We start from the raw sequence: 27,089 nt of genomic DNA, 5'->3' as shown, positions 1-27,089 counted from the left end.
ACTCTGGATCAGGCTGTATGACCTCAGCATAAATCGTGCCTAATAATAATAATAATTACACGATACCTTGATATTTTTTTTAATTGCAGCTTGTGAATTTAATTAATAGATTAGAAATTATTGCATTTGAAGGAATTTAATTATTTCTGCTGGTTAACTAAAATTATTGCTAACTCTGTGAATCATGTTGATTTAGATATTCTAGTTTTATTTCAATTATTATTATTATTGAACCTTAGTGAGTGTCAAAGTCGGTCATCTCGTCTCTACCTCTTCGAGATTAGGCTTGATACTTACTGGGTACACGTTGTTTACGTACTCATACTACACTTGCTGTACTTTTTTGTGCAGGACATGAGACAGGTGTTATCGTTGGACCTATCGGTGCGTACCCGTGTTATCCAGAGGCCTAGTGGTGAGCTGCTTTCTGAGCCGTTCTGCAGCAACTAGTGCCTCTTCTGGGAAATTTTATTCTATCTATTTCATTCCAGACAATATTTATAATTTTTGTATAATCTACTAGATGCTCATACACTTGTGACACCAGGTCTTGGCACACATACTGGTAGAATTTGGATGTGTATTATTTTCTTGGATTTAAATTATTAGTATCTTTTCTATTTTCATTAATATTGCTAGGAAAAAGAATAGAATTACTTAGAAAATTTTTAAAGAATGATTGATATATATTTAATTTATTAGTTGGCTTGCCTAGCTGTAGTGTTAGGCACCATCACAACTTTTAGGTGAAATGGGGTCGTGACATGTGTTATGTAATAGTAGTATAGTCATACAGTTGCCGAAAATTAACCAGTAAAGTTGTATACCATGTTGGTATAATTATATGCCATATTGGTATCATATGGTAGTTTGAATATTTTTTTTGGTTGTTTTAGCTGCATTTTTAAGTGATTACTATACTGAAATTATTTATATGAACATGATTTGCAGTGCTGGAGTTTTTTTGTGCCGATGGACATAGATTATGTGTATTATGTAATAGTTTTTATAGTTATAGGCAATTGTTGGAACGACCCCATACAACTATATACCCTGTTAGTATACAAAATGAGCATGTTGCTTTGCGAATATTTAGCTTGCAATGTGAGCATGTAATTTTCTCATATTTTTATTACATCCTTTAATATTTTGGTATAATAGTATAGTCGCAGATAGTTGTAAAAATATTCTAGAGCAATCATACACTCTGTTGGTATACATGTATACCATATTGGTATTATATGGTACTAGAAGTCTTTTTTGCTACTTATATTTTAATTGTATTTTCTAATATTCTATTATCATTTCTATTCTAACTAGTATATATGGAGATTTGGTGGCCATAGATTATGTTTTCTTGCTCCATAACTGGTTGTGTTACTACTAATGGTAGAGTGTGTGCTGATATTTATAGGGAAGGAGATCAAGGTTTGCATGACAATCACATGTTGATTCTTAGAATCTGATTATGTAATTTATGGTGCTCAGCAGCAGTCAATGCGATATTCAGTGAATTAGATCAAGTGACAACTGATATTATTTCAGTTTAATAATTGAATTTAAAAAATGAGAAAAAAAAAATAAAAGGTATATTATACTAGTTATATTTAAAAAAAAGGTGAACAAATATTTACTATATCAATTATTTTTTCTTATTGCATAAAAAAAGAATAATAAAATAGTAAATGAAATTAGATTATGAAGAGAAAAAGAATATAAAAAAAATAAGTTGAATGAAATTAGAAAAGGAAAAAAGAAAAAAAAAAAGAAGAAAACGAGAAAAAAGAAAAGGAGAAAAGAAAGAAAAAAAAAGGAAAAAACGAAAAAAAGCATAAAAATAAAAAAGTATTGGAGTAAAAAAAAAAATCCCACAAAAACTACTATGGGTAGGAAATGTAATTAGTTTAATAGGTAAAAAAATAAATAAGTAGGTAAGGATAAATAATTTTATTTTTGTGGGTAACTGTGTCTGTGTCATTCTCCCTAAAATTTTGAGGGGCTACATAGGGTCATTCTTCGTATAAATTACTCTATTTTTAGATTGTCAGGTACCTTACATATTTTTTACTTTTTGTTATGTTTCCTTCAGAATATTTGTTGTTCAAAATTAACATATACTAATAAGTAACCAAATCTCATGGTAGTTTTCAAAAATATTCTAGGTTTCCAAAGCCAAAATCCTCGTTGATTTCCAATATTTGACTTTGTTTACACTATTAAGTTTTATAAATAATTAGGCTTCTATGTGTCTTTAGGAAGGAATATAGTCATAATTATAAAGTAAGCAATATGTCTATCTAATGTTACGTGTAACTGTGAGGTTTAATTTTTTTTTGGAGTTAAGATCACTTTATTATATATGAAAGAAACATAAATGACGGGCTAATAGTTATTTTACCCAAATTAGGAATGCATTTAAATAAGTTAAATTTTATTTGGGTTTAAATTTCTAAATATCATGAATTATATTATATAGTCCTAATAAGGAAAGACTTAATAACTTAAGAGTTAATTCCATAGTCCTAAATATTAGGAACTTAGGTAAATGACTATTTTCTATAATTGTGAAATCTATTTTTAAAGGGTAAAAAAGGCGAACGATATTTTGGAAAGGGTCTTCGTGCTTTTAATATAATAGTATAAATGAGGAGAATTCTTTATTTAATTGCTAATTATCTAACTTTCATATGAAGAAACAAGAAATCAGTCCAATTTTACACCAAATGTCATATACTTTTAACGCTCATACTCCAAAATCTTTCTTTATATCATACAGAGACTATTGGGTTATATAAAAGTCCAACATTAGACAATAACAATAATAACAACAACAACAAATTCAGTGTGATCTCACAAGTGGAATTTGGGAGGATAGTATGTACACAACCTTACTTCTATCTTGCAAAGGTAGAAATATTGTTTCTGATAGACTCTCGGCTCAAGCATGAAAATTCTTGAGATTTTGGGATATATGTTCGAATTCTTTCACGTTGTATTAGAGACTGAGAGCCACCCTTTGGCATATTCTTTTTTAACTTTTTAATCTACATCAAAGTTCACGCGTAGACCCAAAATTGAACTACATGTGCATCAAGATATTCAGTTATATATATAAAAATACTAAGACATCCAAAGGAGTTCGTAGAGATATTGCGACGCTCAATTTATTATTTTAAATGTTTCAATTTGGATGCACATTATCACGATCCGCCACATCATCATGTCACGTAGGTGACATTTGGCATATATATTAATACCATATGAAAACTTACATAGGAGGAATGGTGACATTTGGCATATATATTAATACCATATGAAAACTTACATAGGAGGAATGCTGGCATTTATGAGAAGATTCTAGAGAAGTATGAACATTTTCTTAGGAAGACCCTAGATCCCTATGAATTTGTTAGGAAAGTCCTTGGAATCTTTTAGATTTGTAGAGAGTTCTAGAGAAAGCCCTTATCTTGTAAATATTAAGGACTTGTGCAACAATTAATATTTACATACTAGCCCCTAGGAGACTAGTATATAAATGGGGTCATTCATTTGTAATTCACCAACCAAGAAAAACAATCAAGTTCTCTCTAATACAAAAGCTTCCTTTGGCAATTCTCCAGTGTTATAACATTCCCTTAGCGATCTTTAGTGTAGTAAGGCTGACTTGGCATAGCAAGAACGTGAGCAAATTATCCAAGATCGTGAGCGAGTTGTCAAGTAGCACACGTATACTTAGTTAAATACTAAGGGACGTGACAACATGCACTAAATGGTAGAGTAAAAGGACCCCATAGAGAGTCAATTCAGGGGCGGAGCATATATGATATGTCAGTCGCTATGTGAAACATTTTGTAAATAAAGGTCGGCATATGTCAAAACAGCAGGTAGAAGACAGAAATTGTAAGTCCACCTTTCCGAATGAGGTATTGGACAACCCGAGGGGTAATGGGAGTGTGTATTTCAGAACTAATTTTGTACTCTTTTCGGTTCATTTTATTTGATATTTTTGGTTGTTTTTATATATATTAAAGAATTCATTATTTAATATTAATTAACAATAAAAATAATCATATTAACTTTAATTTGTACATTCAAAATATAACAAATACTCCTAGACTCTTACTATAATAGTAATTTTGAAAAAAAAAAGTTAATTCCTTTTTGATATCGGAAAAAAAATTATATATCGTGGATTACAAGAAAAATATCAAAAAATAAATTAAAGTGGACCGGAAAGATAAAAACAATCACATTCACAACCACAGGCAGATGGCCCATCCTCCTGAAATTCAAAATCACCGGCAAAAAACATAGTTTTCCCAATGTCACAACAATGTTAGTCAACAACCCATAACAAGCAAGATGGGTGAGTATCTGTACAATTCTTTTTCCACCCATAACAAGCCTTGACTAATTTGAATTCGTGCAATATAAGCAGAGGCGGAGCTAGAATTTGAACCTTATGGGTTCGGGATTATAATCTTTTCTAAGTTACTAGGTTCTAAATTAATAATTTGTACATATTCATTGAATGTTTTAATATAAATATAGGATTTGAACAAAAACTACTGGGTTCGGCCGAACCCGCAAATAACACCGTAGTTCCGCCCCTGAGCATAAGGCCTATTGAAGGAGCAAGCACTCTCTACCCAAAAAAAATTCGTTTTCAGAGCTCAGACATGTGGTTAAGGGTTGATGGATTCTGTTTATCCCACGACAAACTTGATGTATATCTGCACAATTTTTATCTCTGAAAATGGGTAACTGTACATGCCCATATCCAGCCGTAGGAGACGGCCCAATTGACTATTATTGCATTCACAAAAAGACGTTGCAGGCACAAGTATTAATTGACTTATACACTTCACTTTGAGCTCTTATGTTTTCATGTCTTCCATTTGCTTTCACACCACTACTGACTACACCTATCTTTTTAAGAGCATTACTGATCAAATCATGACTTGAGCACCAGAACATTTTTAGCTTGATGAGTAACTTTCACTCGCACCCTTTTTCAAAAGATCAAAGTCGATCAAGTTTTGAGATGAGTCAAGCTCAGTGACCTACGACTACGAGTATATTCTTTATTCTTAACACTAAACCTAATGACTAAGTTTTTGTTATTTATTTGCATGGGGCAATACTCATGTATTTTCAGTTTTCGCTCCTATTACTATGAGTATTATGTATGTTGCATTATGTAGTGGCCCCAACTACCACACTGATAAGCCAATTCTGACCAGATCAATAACACAGGTGCACGCTCTCCTTTCCGGTTAATGTGACATAATTTTCTTTTTAATTTGTCTAAAAATATTGACACTTTTTCTTTTCTTTTGAACATACTTTTGAATTTGAGAACAATTAACTTTACACTTCTAATTTTACTCTAAATGAGAAAATTTTATAAAAACTCAAATGTTATGGCATATTTAAAGTCAAAATTTCAAAAGTTTTATAACAAAACTAGTTAAATGTAATGACATGTTTAACACATCAAATTTTAATTTTATTTATTTATTTCTTAAATTGTGTATAAATTCAAATTATGTCAAATAAGTTAAAAAGGAGAGGAATAATATTTATAAATGAAACACGTGAATTATGTCATGTTGTTTCGGTTGTTCTCTTCCGTCTATTGGTCTAACCTACTGTTAGCCCCTCGGCTTGATTGATCGAAATATGACATGGGTGTGGCGAGGGATTTACATGATGGACCTCGGCACCGTCCTATGATGACAATGGCATCATGTTGACAAAGCTGTCCGACTTGGGCAGGTGTTGATGGGCATGGACTGTGGCACGACGGCAGGTGGCTAAGGTGTCAAGGCATGACAAAGACCATGGCATTGGCGTGGCCATGGCAAAGCAAAGACAACGGGCATCAAGCTTAGCAAAGGCTGATAAAACTAAGGTAGAATGTGGCAAGGCAGATAGGCGCGGGCAAGGCGAGCAAGGCAGTGTCATGGGCGAGCTAGACAAACGGCGGCGCCAGACATGCGCGCAAAGGCATGCTGCACGAAGGCTTGTGGCAGACATGCACGCAAAGGCATGCTGCACGAAGGCTTGGCGCGAAGACATGACAAAGTTGGCCTTTTTGGCGCCACAAGTTCAAAGCTGCGCCCGTGTGCCATGCACATGCCGGGCAGTTGGCAGTTCCGATTTTTCAGCAAGTTTGGCTAAGTGGGCTGGTAGGAGTTGTCTTATTTGAATGTTTGAAATTCGAATTCCTTGTCAGTTGGGGATGTCAACTACTAGGTTTTAGATAAGGCAAAGTTCAAAAACGTTTGTCTATACATGGGGGCTAGGCAAACTTGTTAAGGCAGAGAGAGAGAGGTATTGGTTGCCTTAACTCCTTTTTGTAAAGGCTGTGATTTTCATGTGCTTATTTGTGGCATGAGTTAAAAGACAAAGTTGGGAAGCGATTCCTGTAAATTCGTGTGTGCCTTATTTCATTTCTGTTCGCTATCATAATCTAAAGTGGTAGGCCGAAAACGTGAGGGAAAAAGAGAGAAAGTTGAGTCATTGTTTGGTGACTGTCGTGCAGTGTCAATCTGAAAACAATTGACCCTGTAACAACTGGTATCAGAGCAACGTCGGCAAGATCTTGGTATTATTATAGCGGAAAATACAGAACTTCGTGAAAGGCTTCAGAAGTTAGACGTGCTTGTGGGAATTACGGATGGCGCAGTTGATCTGGTGGATATTCTGACGCAGATCCATGGCGTCAACACAAAACTTTAACATGTTCGTGAAACTGTTGATACCCAACTTGTGGAATTGCAGGCTTTCTAGGAAACTGTTGTTGGGCAGTTGGAAAATTTACTAAAGGAGATCGAGGATCTTAAAACGGAACTCCAGATCCTCCGACGGGCTATTGCAAATGTGCCCCAAGGAGGTGAAGAACATTCCAAAATTAAGATCCCAGAACCAAAGACTTTTGATGGTGTGAGAGGCGCCAAGGAATTGGAAAACTTCTTATGGGACTTGAAGCATTATATCTCGACTGCTCATGTCTCGGAGAAGGACAAATTGACTATGGTGGTGCGTTATTTCAGAGGAGATGCAGTGTTATGGTGGCGTACAAAAAATGCTGACGATGATAGTGTGGGCAGACCCAAGGTAGATACTTGGGAAAAACTTCGTAACGCATTGAGGGAAAAGTAACTGCCTAGCCACTCGTCCTGGGTTGCTAGGGATGGCTTGAAGCGGTTAAGACAAACTGGTTCAATTCGGGATTATGTCAAAGATTTTTCATCTTTGTTGCTAGACATCCAAAATATGTCAGATGAGGACAAGTTGCACAATTTCATTTCCGGAATGCAAGGCTGGGCTCAAAATAAAATTCGTAGGCAGAAAGTTAAAGATCTGCCTAGTGCAATTGCGGCAGCGGACGCATTGGTGGATTTTTGCACATCGGGTCTAACTTTTGATCATGTCTCTTCTTATAAGTCAAAGAAAAAGGAGAAGGGTAAGGATTGGAAGAAGGACAATCAGAAGAAGGATGGAAATGATAAGGGCAAGGGTAAGATGAATGCTTCTTCGTCAAAAGCAAACAAGCCAACGGGTGGTGAAAAGATTTGCTGGACATGTCAAAGACCCGGACATCAGGCACGAAACTGTCCAAATCAAGGAAAGATTTCTGCTCTTCGTGCTGAAGAGGAGAAACAAGGAAAGGGACAGGAAGTTGCTGCCTATGTGAATCTGTTGCGGATGCTGAACACTTTGGCTTGTGTGACTATGGCGGATGATGATGAAAATTCTGCCAAGGAAGAAGTTACATATGTGAAAGCTACGGGTGATGATTTGGATGATGCTTATTCCACTTTGTTGTATGTGGATCTGAAAATCGGAAACAAGAGTGTCGTGACAATGGTTGATACCGGAGCCACGCACACTTTTGTTGCCTCCAGAATTGTTCAAGAATATGGGCTGCAAGTGACAAAGTGTCCGACAAAGATGAAGGCTATGAACTCAAAGGCGCAACCCGGTTATGGGGTGGTGCTGGATGTCCCGATGATTTTGGGCCATTGGTCCGAAAAATTCAACATGACTGTTGTGCCATTGGATGACTTCAATGTGTTGTTGGGAATTGATTTTCTGAAAAAGAACAAAGTCGCTCCAATTCCTCATTTGGATGGACTTATGTTCATGGGGGAGTCAAGCCCCGACTTTGTGAAAGGTATTATGCCCTACGAGGTTAATAATGAGAATGCTGGGATTGCCGCTTTGATTTCTACCATTGCATTTGAGAAAGGCTTGAAGAGGGGCGAGGAGACATACCTTGTTTCACTCGTTGAAGTCAAGCCAGATGTGCATATTGAGGTCCCGGATTGTGTTGCAAATTTGCTAAAGGAATTCAAAGATGTGATGCCTCCAGAATTGCCAAGGGAGTTACCACAAAGGAGGGAGATTGATTATAGGATTGAACTTATTCCTGGTTCATTGCTGCCTGCGCGGCCTCCTTACCGCATGTCGCCTATGGAATTGACGGAACTAAGGAAGCAATTATTTGAGTTGCTTGATGCTAGGTTGATTCAACCATCGAAGGCTCCATACGGTGCTCCTATTTTGTTCTATAAAAAACAGGATGGTATGTTGCAGATGTGTGTTGACTATAGAGCGCTGAATAAGGTGACTGTCAAAAACAAGTACCCGGTCCCTTTGATTCAAGATCTGCTGGACAGGCTTTCTAAGGCTAGTTATTTTACTAAGTTAGACCTAGGTTCAGGCTATTAGCAGGTTAGGATAGCCGAGGGAGATGCCCCTAAGTCTACTTGTGTAACTAGATATGGTAGCTTTGAATTTCTTGTAATGCCGTTTGGGCTAACCAATGCCCCAACAACTTTCTGTAATTTAATGAACAATGTTCTTTACGAGTATCTTGATGACTTTGTAGCCGTTTACTTAGATGACATAGTCATTTATAGCCGGACCCTTGAAGATCATTTGGCTCACTTAAGGAAGGTGCTGGAAAGACTTAGAGTATATCAGCTCTATGTCAAGATGGAAAAGTGTGAATTTGCAAGTCGCGAGATAAAGTTTCTAGGTCATTTGGTTAGTGAAAACCAAGTGCGGATGGATCCAAAGAAGGTGAAAGCAATTATTGATTGGCAAGCACCAAGCGGGATAAAGGAACTTAGATCATTTTTGAGCTTGGCAAATTACTACCGGAAGTACATTGCAGGCTACTCAAAAAGGGATGCTCCTTTGACGGACTTGCTGAAAAAGAATGTCAAATGGGTTTGGTCAGATTCATGCGACAAGGCTTTTAATGCATTGAAGAAAGCTATTGCATCCAAACCAATCTTGAAGCTGCCAGATTTTGATTTGCCGTTTGAAGTACATACGGATGCTTCAGATTATGCTGTTGGCGGTGTGCTGGTCCAGGAGGATCATCCGATTGCATTTGAAAGCAGAAAGCTAAACGCTGCGGAGCAACGTTATTCTGCACATGAAAAGGAGATGGTTGCAGTAATCCATTACCTTCAAGTTTAGAGAGTCTACTTCCTGGGAACAAAGTTCGTGGTGCGGACGGACAATGTGGCTAATACATACTTCAAGACTCAGCAAAAATTGAGTCCGAAGTAGGCCCGGTGGCAAGAGTTCTTGGCTGAATATGACTTTGTTTGGGTGCACAAACCTGGAAAATAAAATCAGTTTGCCGATGCACTTAGTCGCAAAGAGGTATTTGCTGCAACTTATATGCTTACTCGAATTGAATCTGACTTTCTAGATACAATCAAGCTATGTGTTGCAAATGATCCATTGTATGTGAAGTTGATGGATCAAGTAAAAGATGGGACAGTTAAACGATATTGGATCGAGGACGATCTGCTGCACTTCAAAGGGAGGAGAATTGTGGTTCCTCAAGGTGCCGGATTGTGTTGTTCTCTTCTAAAGGAGACGCATGATACTCTTTATGTTGGTCATCCGGGTGTTGAAAGGATGTTGGCATTGCTGTCTCGGAATTATTTTTGGCCGAAAATGGAAGATGATGTTGAGGCCTATGTGAAAACTTGCCTCGTTTTCAACTTGACAAGACTGAACAGAAGAAGGAAGCTGGTTTGCTACAACCTCTACCAATTCCGGAGTGTCCGTAGGCTTCTGTTTCCATGGACTTCATCAGCGGGCTTCCTAAAGTTGATGGCAAAGCATCAATTATGGTTGTGGTGGACAGGTTCTCAAAGTATGGGATTTTCATTGTTGCTCCAACTGTTTGCTCTTCTGAAGTAGCTGCTGAATTATTCTACAAGCATGTTGTGAAACATTTTGGGGTGCCAAGGGATATTGTGAGTGGTCGGGATGCGAGATTAACAGGTCGGTTTTGGACCGATGTGTTCAAATTCTTGGGGACTGATTTGGAATTCTCTACAGCGAATCACCCACAAACCGACGGACAGACCGAACGTATCAATCATCTGCTTGAAGAGTACTTGAGGCATTATGTGACTGTAATCAGAGGAATTGGGTTGAGCTACTAGACAGTGCACATTTTTGTTACAACTTGCACAGGTCTTCGGCAACTGAAATGAGCCCTTTTGAGATAGTGTTGGGAAGACAGTCTGACACACCGTTGGAAGTCGCTCAGATGAAATCAGGAGGCAAGTGTCCTGCTGCTTATAGATATGCTCGTGACAAGCATGAATTGCTAGCTGAGGTGCGAGACAACTTGAGGAAAGCGGCTAAGAGGATGAAAACGAATGTTGACAGACATAGTCGGCCTTTGGAATTCAAAGTTGGTGACAAAGTGCTGCTGAAACTTACTCCACAGATTTGGAAGAAAATCAGTAGCAAGACGCGCTATCGTGGGATGATTCCAAAGTATGACGGCCCATTTGAAGTTGTGAAAAAAGTGGGTGAAGTAGCTTACCGGTTGAATCTGTCGGAACGCCTCAAAATTCAACCCACTTTCCATGTGAGTTTCCTGAAACAGTTTCATGAAGATGCTGAGGATCCGACAAGGGCGGTGCCAAAGCGTGCTCCTCTAGTTGAACGCAAGCAATTTGAGGATATTGAGAAGATTTTGGATCACCGGACGCTGGGTCAAAGCAAAAAGAACAGACAGACAGAGTTTCTCGTTCAATGGACAGGAAAGCAGGAATGTGATGCAACTTGGGAAAAAGGACCGTCTCTATGGAAATTTCAGGATCAAATCAAGGCGTACTTGGATTCTGCCTCGTTGAGGGCCACGAGCTCATCTGGTGGGGGAAGTTTGTTAGCCCCTCGGCTTGATTAATCGAAATATGACATGGGTGTGGCGAGGGATTTACATGATGAACCTCGGCACTGCCCCATGATGACAATGGCATCACATTGACAAAGCTGTTCGACTTGGGCAGGTGTTGATGGGCATGGACTGTGGCACGACGGCATGTGGCTAAGGTGTCAAGGCATGACAAAGACCATGGCATTAGCGTGGCTATGTCAAAGCAAAGACAACGGGCAGCAAGCTTAGCAAAGGCTGGAAAAACTAAGGCAGTGCGTGGCAAGGCAGATGGGCGAGGGCAAGGCGCGCAAGGCAGTGTCATGGGCGAGCTATAGAAACGGCGGTGTCAGACATGCGCGCAAAGGCATGCTGCACGAAGGCTTGTGGCAGACATGCGTGCAAAGGCATGCTGCACGAAGGCTTGGCGCGAAGACATGATAGAGTTGGCCTTTTTGGCGCCACAAGTTCAAAGCTGCGCCCGTGTGCCATGCACATGCCGGGCAGTTGGCAGTTTTTGGCAGTTCCGATTTTTCAGCAAGTTTGGCTAAGTGGGCTGGTGGGAGTTGTCTTATTTGAATGTTTGAAATTCGAATTCCTTATCAGTTGGGGATGTCAACTACTAGATTTTAGATAAGGCAAAGTTCAAAAACGTTTGTCTATATATGGGGGCTAGGCAAACTTGTTAAGGCAGAGAGAGAGAGAGAGAGAGAGAGAGAGAGAGAGAGAGAGAGAGAGAGAGAGAGAGAGAGGTGTTGGCTGCCTTAACTCCTTTTTGTAAAGGTTGTGATTTTCATGTGCTTCTTTGTGGCACGAGTTAAAAGACAAAGTAAGGAAGCGATTCATGTAAATTCGCGTGTGCCTTGTTTCATTTCTGTTTGCTATCATAATCTAAAGTGGTAGGCCGAAAACGTGAGGGAAAAAGAGAGAAGACTGAGTCATTGTTTGGTGATTGCCGTGCAGTGTCAATCTAAAAATAAAATGACCCTGTAACACCTACCAGCCCACAAACGCATGTAATGGACGACTTTGAGATGTAAATTTTTTATTAAATTAAATATAAGTATATCCAAGTACAACTCATGAACAACTCACACTGGAAACTTCCATAACCCTAATAATTAAACCTATGATTGAGTATCCACTATGTTCCAATTCATATGTTAAGTATCTACAATCTTTTTTTATTCTTAATCTTAAAACTAAAAGTCGCACTTGAACTCTTTGCTAGTTGTAACCCACCCCACTTACAACTTACTCGACTTCCGTGTGTATCTATATTTATACAGCAAAATATACCTTATATATAAACTAATGAATGTAATTCTAATTTACCAAAATAAAATAAAATAGAAAAGCAAAAATGAAAAGGTGGAGACAAATATGGGTTAAATAATTGAGAAGAGCAAGACAAGTATGAAGTATGAACGGCCTTACGGCTCCCAAGTCCCAAAGGCAGATTCCTCGAACTTCAGCTGTTTTGTTGAAATGGATTGTTTTTTTAAAATTATTTATTATTATATAATAGCTTAAAGAGTACATATATACAAAGCAATCCCATTAAGAAACCGAGAAAAGCTAATACTTTCCAAAATTGTGAAATACAAATATATATCCCGGGAAGCACGAGTGTAATTCTGCACATCACTTTTGTTAACACACGTTAACATCCAACAACAACCTCTTGACTCGAACACGTTAACATCCAAATGGGTAGAATTTGTTTCAAAAAGATCGTAAGCTTTTCAACGAAAATAATGGGGGCATTCCGAGAATCGAACTCGGGACCTCTCGCACCCAAAGCGAGAATCATACCACTAGACCAAATGCCCTCCGATGAGTGTTTGCCTGCATCGCATTTAATTAACTACTTCATTTTATTGAAATTCTTTGTAACTTCGAACCTCATCTTGCAGTCAGAGGTTCGCCAAAGACGTTATTGGATACTAATGGAATTCTAACGTTACTATTAAGCTAAATATCTAGTATTATGGCCTATAGCATCGGGGTAGATTGGGAGAAATGGAACAAAAGAATGACTCGTCCTAGGAAAATTAAACAACTCTAAGCTTACGCCTTCGTAGCTTCTTTTGGCATTTTAACATGGATTTCTATCATGCACAACGATGACAGGTACTCTACTTCATAGGGGTACAACGGCAGATATCCCATGAGAATAATCTCTTATATAAAGTTCTAAAATTTGATAAGTGTAAGCAGATTTTTTCCCTGGCCAATTTATTTAAAGAAACGAAAAATAAGCAAAAAAGTGTTCACTATGTTTCTTCTTGTTTCTTTTTATGTTCTTTTGTTCATTCCTCCTCTCTTTCTTCTAAAATCCAACCCTAGTTCCAATCATGAAATATATATACTAATATAGAATGTTGTAGTCAGCAAACATCCAAGATTATATGCTTGTTTACCCGAAAAATCGGATAGAGTTAAATTTGTATATGGTTTTAAGGATACGTGATATAACTTGATACAAATTGTAGAGTGAAATAGAAATATATATATATAACAAATAGAATAAAATATAAGGCAGAGAAAAAAAAAATATTGATGAACAAGGCAAAGTAAATGAGCCCAAAAGTGTTTAATCTCTCTCTAGTTGTCTTTGTGGCCATCCCCTTATGCTTACCGGATTCCCCTCTTTATAGTAAAGGGATACTACTTTATCTATAATAAAAAATATATAGTGGAGAACCCATGATAAATTATCTTTTCCTCGATTTCCGCCGAGATTCTCTCCCCTAGTACGGTTACAACGGCTCTTGTATGTGAGCACGATACTGGCTCGAGCTCGGTATTGGATCGAGCCCTCGACCCTGGTTCGAGCTCGATTCTGACTTGGAGTCTCGATATTCGGGGTGAGTGTTGGTCGGTCTATGCATCTTCGATAATCTCCACTTTGCCTCATAGTTTGATTTGAATATGAGCTCGATAATGATACCGAGCTTGTCATTGATCGGTCTTAGAGCTCGAAGCTTGACGCTCTTACTTCGGACCTCGACATGTCGTCACGCAGATACCCTTTGATCGAAGTATTATTATCTCGACCAGTCCGTACGACTAACTTAATCAGTTTTGACCGTACACAGATAGTCCCCTCGTTTTTCGGAAAGGATGAGGCGAGAAACGATATGATTTTCCAACAGCTCGATCAGATATATGCTGACGTTTGCATCGATCCGACCATGACGTACGTGATATTTGTCCCATCGGTTTAGTTTTACCAAGGCATTTAATCTGTGTCAGACGGTTGTCGGCCACCGCTGATATTAAACCGTCATTGCTTCAATCTATAAATAGCCCTTCCTTCCACCATTCATCACTTTTACTTCTTCAATCTTCCAAATTTTCTAAGTTCCTTTTCGTCTTTTTTGAGTTTTCTGTCTGCAAATCTGTGAGTTTTACTATAAATTCTTTCTTAAAACACCAAATACTCCCATTTTTTGTTCACGGAATTTTAAATGGCAAAAACGTCTAAAACTGTTCCGCAAAAAGAGGCCGCTTCTTCATCTCGACCTACTGGTGGAGAAGATGTGGAAGAGCCCCGCCCTGAGGAATTCGTTCCGGTAGGGTGCTCGACTGTAGGTGATTTTAAAATTAAAAAGCCTTCTCCGATACCGGGTCGATGTGAGCCGATGTCGAGGTACCAATGTTCAATTACCGAGAAAGTTCTCGATAAAGTCATACAAGAATGCAACTGGGATAATAAACTCGTAGTGATCCCATCGCCTGATGAATCAATTACTGCCCACGTCGAAGGGTTCTTAAGTGTTTACACTTATCCTTTCACGTTGGGCCCTCTAGACCCTGTCATTGTTGCCTTCTGTAAGAGGTACGACGTGACCCTCGACCAGATCTACCCTTCTTTTTGGAGGATAGTAATTCTTCTTCGATTTTTCTCGAGCAAGGTCGAGGGGCGTATCTTCACCCTCGATCATCTTATGTGCCTTTACAGTCCCCGACTTTATCGATGAGGGTTAATCAAGCTTGCTCGTCGAGCAACCAAAGCGCCATTATCAAGCATAGACGAGACTCGGGATCGGGGTTGGATGGGCCGTTTTGTTCAAATCAAAACCTCAGACCTGATCCCTACCGATGACTTGCCATTTCCCGAGAAATGGAATATGAGCCGTGAGTAAACGTTTCTCTTTGCCCGTTTTGATTTTGTGATTGCCTTTCATTTTGTTGATCCATTTTTCTTTTCTTATCACAGCCGTAGCTCGAATGCCGAAACCGATTCCGGATCTTAAACAATGGGTCGAAGGTCTGGTGTTGCAGAGACCGTACTCCGAGCGTGCTTGGGTCGAATTATCAAAGGGTCGATGGGAGGCCTGCAGTCATGGTAAAAAATTTTATCGATTTGTCTCTTTATCAGTTTGTATGGCAAATCTCCCTTTTCCCCTTTGTAGGACTCGGAAAAGATGTAGTCATGAGGCCCCCATCTGGTGGTGAAGAAGTTCCTGCCCTGAAGCAGGTAACAGAAAGGAAGAGAAAAGACGTATCAGGCTCCCCAAGCTCGGAAAAAAAGAAACCGGCTAAGAGATCTCGAAAGCCGAAGGGGGGCTCTGGTGTTATGTCTTCGGAAGTAGCCCGCCATTTAAGGGACGAGCCCGAAGAAGGAGAGGAGAATTTAGCCTGCGTATGGGCTAATGTTGTGATTCAACAGTCTTCCAATTTGGTGGAAGCAAATCAGGGAATCCTGGCCATAATCCCAGAACAAGAAGAAGCCGAGATTATCCCTTCTCGAGCTAAGATGATTGAAAGTGATACCGAGGGTGGATCTTCTCGGGCAGTAGAATATATTTCAAGGGATGGGTTCGGGATAGTTGACATTAGCGGATCCCCTCAGATTTTGGATGCCATGATTCGAGAGGACAGCATGTTGGAGGATCGGTCTTATGAGGGAATTCAGGAGTCGGCCGATATCCACGGTTTTCTAGAGGGGCTTGAGTCAGGTGCCTCGGATGAGGTTACCGACTTTGGTGAAATTCCGGTACCTAAAAAAGCATCGTGGTCGGATTCTACCGGGCCTTCATCGATTCACAAACTGGTGGACCGATTCCCAACCCCGAGTATCGATCCCGACCGAAGGCAGAAGATAGTGCTCTCCGTACCTGAGGATACCCGAATTTTTTCTCCCCCTGTGGGGATTGCCAGTTACCTTCAGTCCTTGGTGACCGAAGAAGATCAATCAGTGATGAATGTGGTGGGGCCCACCTGTCTCTTCAATGAGGCCCAACATGCTTTGAATCGGGTAACTCTGATGGCATTTTTGCCGCTTCTTTTACACTTAGAGTTGTAGGTAATTCTAATGTTTCTCCTTCTATTTGTAGGCTTCGGTGTTGCATCACGAGGCCTTTCTTCGAATCCGGGAGGAGCATGATACTGAGGTTCGGAGCCTCACTGTGAAGAGTGACTCATACAAGCTCCTTAGTAAAAAACTTCGAGCAGATTTGACAGCGGCTGGGGAAGAGCATGAGGAGATGGTTGAGCAAGTATTCCGAATGTTCCATGATAGTGAAGATGAAAAAGAGATAACCACTAACGATCTGATTCTGCAGGTTCGACAGAGGATCGAGCAGATTGGATGACTTAACTCACTGGTAGATATGCTACTGGCTGAGGCGGAAGAATTTAAAAAGTGTATGGATATCCTTGCCTCAAAAAAGGAAGTTGTTCAAGCTCAGTTGGAGCTGTCCGATGCCCAACTTCGATCTTCAAAAGAAAATGCTTTGGGGATAATTGAAAAGATGAAAGAGCTTGAGCATCGGTTGGATTTGTCCACTTCAGATAAAGCAGATTTGGCTAAAGAACTTGCAGAGGCCAGATCTGAGGTGATCGGGGCTAATAAAAGAGCTGATGCCAAAGTGGCTCAATTCAGGATTGATGTTGAGGTTAACCAAGCCAAAGCTAAGAGCATGGTCGAACATGCAAAATGGAAAGCTCGGAGAGAAGATCTCGAGGAGGTCAGAGCTCAGGGCTTCGATATTGGGGCCGAGATTGAAGTCGCCAGGGCGAAGGAGAACAAAGCTCGAAGTTTGGCCTTTCCTGAGGAGGAATCTGATGACTCGGGGGAGTCTGAAGATGAGGAAGATGCCGAGAACACGGCCTCCGATGAATATTGAGTCATTTAGGGCCTTAGGTCGTTTGCTGCATTCTTTTGATACCTCTTTCGGTTTTTGTATAAAGAACTTCCTTTTGGTTGAGTTCCCACCTTTGTATAAAAATTTATAAATATAAATCTTTCTTCCTTTTGAAGCAAAATAGACTTTTAAGCTAAATAGATAGTTTGAATTTTAATCTATGTTGCCTTGTGGGTAGTTCGAACTTGAAGTAATATAGCCCATAGGCGCAATGGTCTAGTGAGTGCTTGCTCGAACTCGAAATAAAAGTAGCCCGTAGGCTTAGTAGTCGAGTGAATGATTCGAACTCGAAGTAATGTAGCCCGTAGGCGTAATGGTCGAGTGAGTGCTTACTCGAACTCGAAATAAAAGTAGCCCGAAGGCTTAGTAATCGAGTGAATGATTCAAACTCAAAGTAATATAGCCCGTAGGCGTAATGGTCGAGTGAGTGCTTGCTCGAACTCGAAATTAAAGTAGCCCGTAAGCTTAGTAGTCGAGTGAATAATTCGAACTCGAAGTAATGTAGCCCGTAGGTATAATGGTCGAGTAAGTGCTTACTCGAACTCGAAATAAAAGTAGCCCGTAGGCTTAGTAATCGAGTGAATGATTCGAACTCGAAGTAATGTAGTCCGTAGGCATAATGGTCGAGTAAGTGCTTGCTCGAACTCGAAATAAAAGTAGCCCGTAGGTTTATTAGTCGAGTGAATGATTCAAACTCGAAGTAATATAGTCCGTAGGCATAGTGGTAGAGTGAGTGCTTGCTCGAACTCGAAATAAAAGTAGCCAGTAGGCTTAGTAATCGAGTGAATGATTCGAACCCGAAGTAATGTAGCCTGTAGGTGTAATGGTCGAGTGAGTGCTTGCTCGAACTCGAAATAAAAGTAGCCCGTATGCTTTGTAGTCGAGTGAATAATTCGAACTCCAAGTAATGTAGCCCGTAGGCGTAATGGTCGAGTGAGTGCTTGCTCGAACTAGAAATAAAAGTAGCCCGTAGGCTTAGTAGTCGAGTGAATGATTCAAACTCGAAGTAATGTAGCCCGTAGGTGTAATGGTCGAGTGAGTGCTTGCTCGAATTCGAAATAAAAATAGCCCATAGGCTTAGTGATCGAGTGAGTGCTTAATCGAACTCGATCCTATTTGCATAATAAATCTTGGATATAATATATCGGTAAAGAAAAGAGCTTTCTTTGCAAGTCATTATACATGTGTTCATATTTTGCGTCAGGGCTCGGGCCAACTATATGAGCATGGTTCGTTTTGACCATTTGGCTCTTACAACGTTTCCTGTCGAGACACTGTTTATCATGAAATAACGAAGTAACTTCCTTTGCACCGAACTTGATAATCATCACAGATACGTTCAATGATAAAGCCCCCCGAGTATTCGAGGTTGATTGTAAAGAGGCCTCGGATACTCAGCAGTAGTATCGTTTTAGGCGTTACACGTTCAAATCACTTGGTAGTTGATTGCCATTTTATCAGACCGGTCTTGGAGGATTTCCGCTATATGGCCGGTATCGATCTATGGCCGACCTTTGCTTGGTAGTTCTTTTAGTAACAGACCTAGAAATCAACTGATCATCTTCGACTCTTATTTTGGATTGATATCGATTGTGCACATCGGTCCAAGTAATAGCTGGGTATTCGATCAGATTATGCTTCAACCGCCGTGAAGCCATCGAGCTTCGCTCGTTTAGACCTTGAGTGAAAACTTGAACAACCCAATCGTCTGTGACCGGTGGCAGATCCATTTGTTCCATTTGAAAACGAGATACGAACTCCCTTAGCATCTCGTTATCCTTTTGTATTACCTTGAACAGGTCCGACTTTCTGGTCTCGACCTTTATGGCTCCGGCATGTGCTTTTATGAAGCAATCTGCAAGCATAGCAAAAGAATCAATAGAGTTAGATGGTAAATTATGATACCATACCATTGCCCCCTTTGACAGGTTTCACCGAATCTTTTCAATAATACAGATTCGATCTCATCATCTTCCAAATCATTGCCCTTGATAGCACACGTGTAAGAAGTGATATACTTGTTGAGGTCGGTCGTTCCGTTATATTTGGGAATTTCGGGCATACAGAATTTTTTGGGGATTGATTTTGGGGCCGCGCTCGAGGGAAAAGGTTTTTGCACGAAATTTTTGGAATCCAACCCTTTTATCATTGGTGGAGCTCCTGGGATCTAATCGACCCTAGATTTATATGTTTTTACTTTTTTATCGTTGGCTTGGACTCGCTTTGTGAGTTCCTCGAGCAATTTGGAAATTTCGGGAGTAGTCCCCGATTCTTGCTCATTTGACTTCACTATGGCTGGCTCCGTTCCGTGGGTGGTTTCGCGATGTGGATTGGGCTCCGGACTACTTTGTAGCTGGGTTTGGCTCTGCAACTGAGCTATTTCTTCCTGCTGACCTTGCAACATTTCGAAAATCATACGCAAGCTGACGCCGTTTTCCTCGATGTTATGGGTATCTTGAGTTGCAGACCGAGTGCCACCATGAATGTTATTTTCGGGTTCAGAATGTAGGTTCGCCTCAATGGCCACATACGAATTGATATCTATCGGCGCTCCGATTCGAGCTCCAACGGAGTTGACAAGTGGTCTCTCGATACTGGGTGTCAAGTTATTGTTCTCATCTTGAAGACCGGCTTCATTGTCGATTGGTGAGGCTATTTGATAGGTAGTTAGTCGTTGCTAATCCGAAATCCAAGATATTTTCAGAAACAAGCGCAAAACACAACGGTGTGTTTTTGCAAATTCGTATCAAGTAACCACTGTTATCCTTGGCCCCACGGTGGGCGTCAAACTATTTACCCGAAATATGGTTATAAGGATACGTGATATAACTTCGTACAAATTATAGAGTGAGATAGAAATATATATATATATATATATATATATATATATATATATATATATATATATATATATATATATATATATATATATATATATATATATATTCTGAACAAATGAAATGAAATATAAGACAGAGAAAAAAGAAATTTTGATGAACAAGGCAAAGTAAATGAGCCCAAAAGTGTTTAATCTCTCTCCAGTTGTCTTTGTTGCCATCCCCTTATGCTTATTAGGATTCTCCTCTTTATAGTAGAGGGATCCTACTTTATCTATAATAAAAAATATATAGTGAAGAACCCATGATGAATTGTCTTTTCTTCGATTTCCGCCGAGATTCTCTCCCCTAGTGCGATTGCAACGGCTCTTGTATATGACCTCGATACTAGCTCGAGCTCGGTATTGGATCGAGCTCTCGGCCCTGGTTTGAGCTCGATTCTGACTTGGAGTCTCGATATTCGGGGTGAGTGTTGGTCGGTCTATACATCTTCGATAATCTCCTCTTTGCCTCGTAGTTTGATTTGGATACGAGCTTGATAATGATACCGAGCTTGTCATTGACCGGTCTTAGAGCTCGAAGCTTGACGCCCTTACTTCGGACCTCGGCCTGTCATCACGCAGATACCCTTTGATCGAAGTATTATCATCTCGACCAATCCGTACGACTAACTTAATCGGTTTTGACCGTACACAGTGCTAAAGAAAATTATTAGACACTCCTGAATCCAATAAGGAAATTAAATAGCCTTACTTCCCTTAATTGAATAAGTCAACAATAGCTACTCTCTATCATTGCTTATATTACAGTTTAGTTGTTTCGAATGTCAGAATTATTTCTTTACTTACAATTTTTAAGTATCTCTTAATATAGTATGAATATAAATTATGGTTTATAGAATTTTTAAACTTTAACTGTATATCTTAAAAGATGTCAAGGAATTGACGTCCAGTTTCAAATTAAAATTAAATATTTTAATCCTCATATTTCAAACTCTGTCATTTTCTTGAGCCGTAAAGAGTGATAGTATGTGTTAGTCTTTAAGTTGAATAAGCTATATACTCCGTCTGTTTCAATTTACGTGAATCTATTTTTTTTTTTGTCCGTTAAAAAAAATGATCATTTTCTAAATTTATAAACAATTTTGCTTAAACTTACAATTCTACTCTTAATGATAAGTTTTTATAATCACACAAATATTCTGGGCACCTTTTTGACTTGTTTAGGATCACAAATTCTAAAAGTTTTTATTTTTTCTTAAATTCTGTGTTCAGTCAAATAAGTTCATATAGATTGAAACGAAAAAGAGTATATGTTAACTGTATCTAGCTTGACTCAGTTGCAGTTATGCGTCGAGTCCACATGGCATAGATCATCTATATTTCATTTGCTTTATTCAAATGCATTTTATTCTTAGATTAGACGTTGTATTCAAATCGCACTCTGGTAGGAGAACATAATGTGCTACTCCCTCTCTAATTTTATGTGAATTTATTTCTTTTTTGATGTGTTTCAAAAAGAATAATCTCTTTCTTTAACTTAAACTTACAATTTTATCCTTAATGAGAAGCTTTTATAACCACACAAATACTCGGTCCTTTTTTAACTTGTTTACGACCATAAATTTCAAAAAAATTTATTTTTTTTTAAACTCCGTACCCAATCAAAAAAGTTCATATAAATTGAAATTAGGAATTAATACTTTTTTAGGAAAACATGAATGAAATGGGATATAGCTGGCAAACCTAATAACGTTAGCCAGAAATACACTTTAACGTAAGGCAGTAGTTACCGGTTACCCCGTTGAACCATTTAGCACACGTCACTAGCAAATGGACAACTGACTTGGTCCCACTTAACAAACTTCTTACGTGGCATGCTAGATCCGCAGGTGAATGATTAAGCTGTAACACGTCAGCCGTTCTATCATCTAGAAGCATATTGACGTGGCCCCTCCTGGGTCCCACTCCCGTCCAAAGAAAATCTACCAATCGTATAGAGTTTAACTTTTATATTATAACATGTAAAAAAGTACTGAAACTATCAACGTCGCTTTGTAACTTCATCGTCACACCTTATACAATAAGGATCCTCATCTCAAGATCAAGGCTTTCATACATTGTTTTCCTAATTAAACTTTGACAAATTTGTATTATCGAGATACTTTTTCTTCCCATGCTTTGTGGTTAGTCGAGCCGTAACTGAAATTGATTGACGTTTACCCGCTAAATAGTACAATTTGAATTTATACGTGATTTCTAGGTAAGTAAATTAATTTAATCATGAAATAAATAAATAATCGAAGAATTGCACAACAAGCCTTAGGATATAGACGAAACAGCAGAAGCAACGATTCCAGGAACAAGGTTTTCGGACACAACAACAAAGAAAATCAAGAAATAAGAAGATAAGATTGGATTGAGCTTTGTATAGAGTATAGCATAAGTTTGCCAGAAAATTCGTGTCCTTTACAATGACAATAGAGCTCACTATTTATAGCTACGAAGAAGGTCTTAGGGTCGTGCCCTTCTTTCATGTCAATTATGAGGGGAATTGATGAAGATATAACGGTGAACATAAATGCCAAATTCCTTGTAACGGGTAACTGCTCTTAATGACATGAAATATTTTCTATTAAATGCTCCCGGAAAAAGAATATTTATCACATCTTTATGAGCGCTATTCTTTTCGGTGACAAACGAAACAGTTGTCTTCGATCTTTAGCCATCCCCCTGTCTTGGGTTCCACGTTTTCCTTTCTCGGACGATCACGTGTCATAGCATATTCTACCCTATACAGATAATCCCCCTACTTTCCGATGACATGACTTTGTGTTACTAAGAAGTTGGTAGAAACACTCTTTTTGGCGGAAATTACTATAATTCCCTCTGAAGGTTTCTGACGATTGATTAAACGCATTTCTCTCCGCATTTAATGCCCCGAACATGCGTCATCCCATGATGCACCACAACTTTTGCCGATTATCGAGGTAATCATGGCCATGAATTTAGCTGCAAAAACTTTTTTCTTATACGCATCAAGTTCCTCCCTTATACTTCATAATCTTTCAAGCTTCCTTTATCTAACTCGCATCTTACTCTTCATCTTTTCTCTAATTCTCTTCAAACGAAAAACATTCTCCTTCTTTCATTCAATGGTTTCTTCCTCAAAACGTACCGATTTTTCAAAAAACAAGAACAAGGCTGATGACTCTGCTCCTCCAACAGTGGCCTCTATCATCCCTAGAAGTCTTATTACCACAAAAAACTCGAAGATAAATTCTCTACTGCTAACTCTCGTAAATGGGCCGTTAGTAGGTATCCTTCTTCCATACGTCCTTCGAGCATTCCTGCTGTGAAGAAAGACTGTCGCTGCCATGACTTAGAATTTATTGCTCCTGATCTATCGGAGCGAGTCACCCTACCCAAGGAGGGTTTTACATATGTTTACACATATCCCTTTACTTTGGGTACGTTCTCTTTGAGCGGAGAGCTTGACTCCGTGATTGCGGAGTTTTGCCTCTACTACCAAGTGTGTTTGGCATAAGTAAGCCTTTATGTGTGGAGGACAGTTACTTGTCTTCGGCGTTTGTGCCAGGAAACTGGAGAGGAGCTAACCTTAGCTCATATGATGAATCTTTATTCTCCCAAAATCTTCCGCGGTGGAATGATAAACCTCTGCAAGCGTGGCCACCATGCTTTGTTGTCTAGCATGGATGATGACAACGACCGTAGGTGGATGGAATGTTTCGTTACAGTTTCCACCAACGATATCATTCCGGCAACGGCTTCATCCTTTCCGGCCGCTTGGAATAGCACTCGTAAGCTCTTTGTTTAGTATTTCCTTTTAATAAATATTTTTCTATAGCCGTATTGATCCTCCATCCTTCGTTTGTTTCAGAAACTCGATGGATCCCACTAGTGATTGAAGGTTTGGACCGGTAGGTATAAAAGATCTTGGATGTTACGATGCCCGAGACTCGCTTGTGGAAAGAACTGGCCCCTAAATACGGGTGGAAGGACAAGAATCATGGTAACTCAAACTCATCTTGTTTCAATTTTTCATGTGAAGAACTCGATTGATCCCTTCTAACCTGTCTATGAAAGTAGTTCTACCCACATGCTCTGTTGTTGTTCCCGAGGAGGATGTCTTGGGTGATCCTGCTGATGCAGCGAGGCTACTTCAGGAGGTGCTTAATCGAATAGGTGGCTCTGTGCCTTCTTCGAGAGCAAATGTTTCTTTACGGAGTCCCTGACTGGAAGACAAACAACCAAAGAGAAGACATTCATCTATAGCCGGGGAAAAGAATAAGAGGGCGAGGATCGATGCCCCCGAGTCATCTCCGGTAGCGATAGTGACTGGCTGTCACGATCCCCAAATTTCCCTCCGTAGGATGTCGTGATGGCACTTAGTCTCTAAGACTAGGTAAGCCTATCAATGCATAATAGAAATTTAAATCTGAAATAAATAAACTACAATTCAAATAATTTCAACTCCCAAAACTCGATAGAAATAAGTCACAAGCTTCTAAGAATTTATTCTCTATGTCTCTATACATCAGAGTCTAAAGTAAATAAGGAAGACAACATAGTAAGATAGAAGGGGACTCCGGAGTCTGTGGATGCTGGCAGATATACCTCGAAGTCTCCTCGTACAACTAGTTTACTAATGCCTAGTCTGATAAGGGGTACCTGGATCTACACAATAAGATGTGCAGAAGCGTAGTATGAGTACACCACAGCGGTACCCAGTAAGTGCCAAGCCTAACCTCGGTATAGTAGTGACGAGGTCAGGTCAGACTCTACTGAAAAAGAATAATAGCATGGTAAAATGTTAACAATGTAATAAAATAAATGACAATGAAAATGAATCAAGTAGCAGGTCACCATTTAATTACACAAAATAATGGCAATTAATATCTCAACCAAAATTTTCTTTCAACTTTAAGAAAATCACAACAATTAATCAAAGGCAACTGGGGCCATAAATCAATATCAACAAGGACACTCTCGAGGTACCGCCCCGTAGTCCCAAATTATAAATAAATTCACAATATCTCATTTCCTTATCTCACAGCGGGAGCCTTCACAATTTATTTTAAAGAAAATATTTTTCCAGAAATAGCATCCCGCGTTTTAGCCATCCTTATCAAACCGCATGACTTCTAGTAGTTCCCCTACTAGCCACGCGTATCAAGCCACCCTTATCTCACCGCATGCGTTTCAATACCCAGACCTTATACCACCGCATGCGTATCAATATCACAATATATCACAATTTGCACCTCAAGTGCTCAAATAATTTTACTTGCCAAAATAATTCAATAACAATATTTTTTCACAATAAAGAGCTCCCGACTCATGCCAAAATAAATCATCAATAATATCTTTCCACAATAAAGAGCTCACGGCTCCATCACAATGCGTACAAAAATCTTACAAAAATATTCAGGAATAACTAATTCAACAAAATAATATTTCAAAGTCTTTAATATGTTACTTCAATACCAAATTTAAAAATGTCAAATACTTCATATTAATAATATTTATTTTAAAGAAAATCAACTTCAAATAATGTACAGAATAAAAGAAATCAAGTTCCAACTAAACAAGTAAAACAATTAGCAGAAAAAAGGTCAAGTAAATTTAAAGTATATAAATCAAATCAATGATGGAGAATATAACAAGATTTAATAATTTAATTAATATGCAATAATGATCTACACAATTTAAAAACATAATCCTTCACATTTAGTCTGTGTACACACTCGTCACCTCGTGTACACGACTTTCATTATATTATAATTAATACCAATCCTAGGGGAGATTTCCCTCACACAAGGTTAGACAAGTCACTTACCTCGACTTGCTCCAATTTAACCAAGTAGTATGCTTTTTCCTCGATTTTTCGACTCTGATCGACTCGTATCTAGTCATAATTAATTCGATACAGTCAAATAAAATTATAGGAATCAATTTCATAAGAAAATATTATATTATTTTTTCAATAAAATCCGAAATTAGTTCAAAAATTGCCTGTGGGGCTCATATTTCGGAATCCGACGAAACTTACAAAATCCGATAACCCATTCAATTACGAGTCCAACCATACAAGTTTCACTCAAATCCGACTCTGAATCGACACAGAAATCTCAAAAAATCATTTTTATGAGATTTCTAAAATTTTTCCAAATTTCCATTTCAATACACTAATTAAATGGTGAAAACAATGATATATTCGTGTATGTTGACCAAATCCGTGTTAGAATCACTTACCCAAATATTTTTCCTTGAAAATCTGTCAAAAATCGTTTCTGCTCAAGCTCAAGTTCGTCAAAAATGGCAAATGAGACGAAATCCCCAGTTTTATAAACTTACAGATCTGTCCGGGCTAGACCTCGATCATGGACCTTCGATCCTGGGGCTAGATCATGGCCCTCGATCATGGACCTCGGTCATGGCCTTCGATCATGGCTTCGATCATGGCTCTCGACCCTGGGGCTCGATCACAACCATCGATCCTGGCTTCGATCTTTATGGCCTTCGATCACTGGCCTCGGTCATAGCCCTCGATCCTGGGCCTCTATCCTGGGCCTTCGATCAGTGGCCTTCGAGCTTGCCTTCGATCATGGCCCTCGAGCCTTGCCTTCGATCATGGCTCTCGAGCCTGCCTTCGATTATGGCTCTCGAGCCTTGTCTTCGATCCTCGACTCGATTTCTGGGCTTGACTTCTGGGCTCGAATGCTCAGCAGAAGAAAATTTGCAGCAGCTTTTTGCAGCAACTGTTTAAGTCCAACTTTTGATCTGTTAACCAACCGAAACTCACCCGAGGCCCTCAGGACCTCAACCAAATACACCAACAAGTCTTAAAATATTATACGAACTTATTTAA

At 39.1% G+C, this 27,089-nt stretch overlaps 1 non-coding gene across 1 annotated transcript; it reads right to left on the bottom strand.

Annotated features, from left to right (window-relative positions):
• Nucleotides 1-12,966: 12,966 nt before the first annotated feature.
• TRNAP-UGG (transfer RNA proline (anticodon UGG)) lies at nt 12,967-13,038 on the bottom strand. The gene has a single exon. It is a non-coding gene; the product is annotated as a tRNA-Pro (tRNA).
• Between the last annotated feature and the right edge of the window lie 14,051 nt (nt 13,039-27,089).

This window comes from Nicotiana tomentosiformis, chromosome 12 (genome assembly GCF_000390325.3).
Source record: "Nicotiana tomentosiformis chromosome 12, ASM39032v3, whole genome shotgun sequence".
NCBI classification, from domain to species: Eukaryota; Viridiplantae; Streptophyta; class Magnoliopsida; order Solanales; family Solanaceae; genus Nicotiana; species Nicotiana tomentosiformis.
This window is presented reverse-complemented; position numbering and strand designations above follow the sequence as displayed.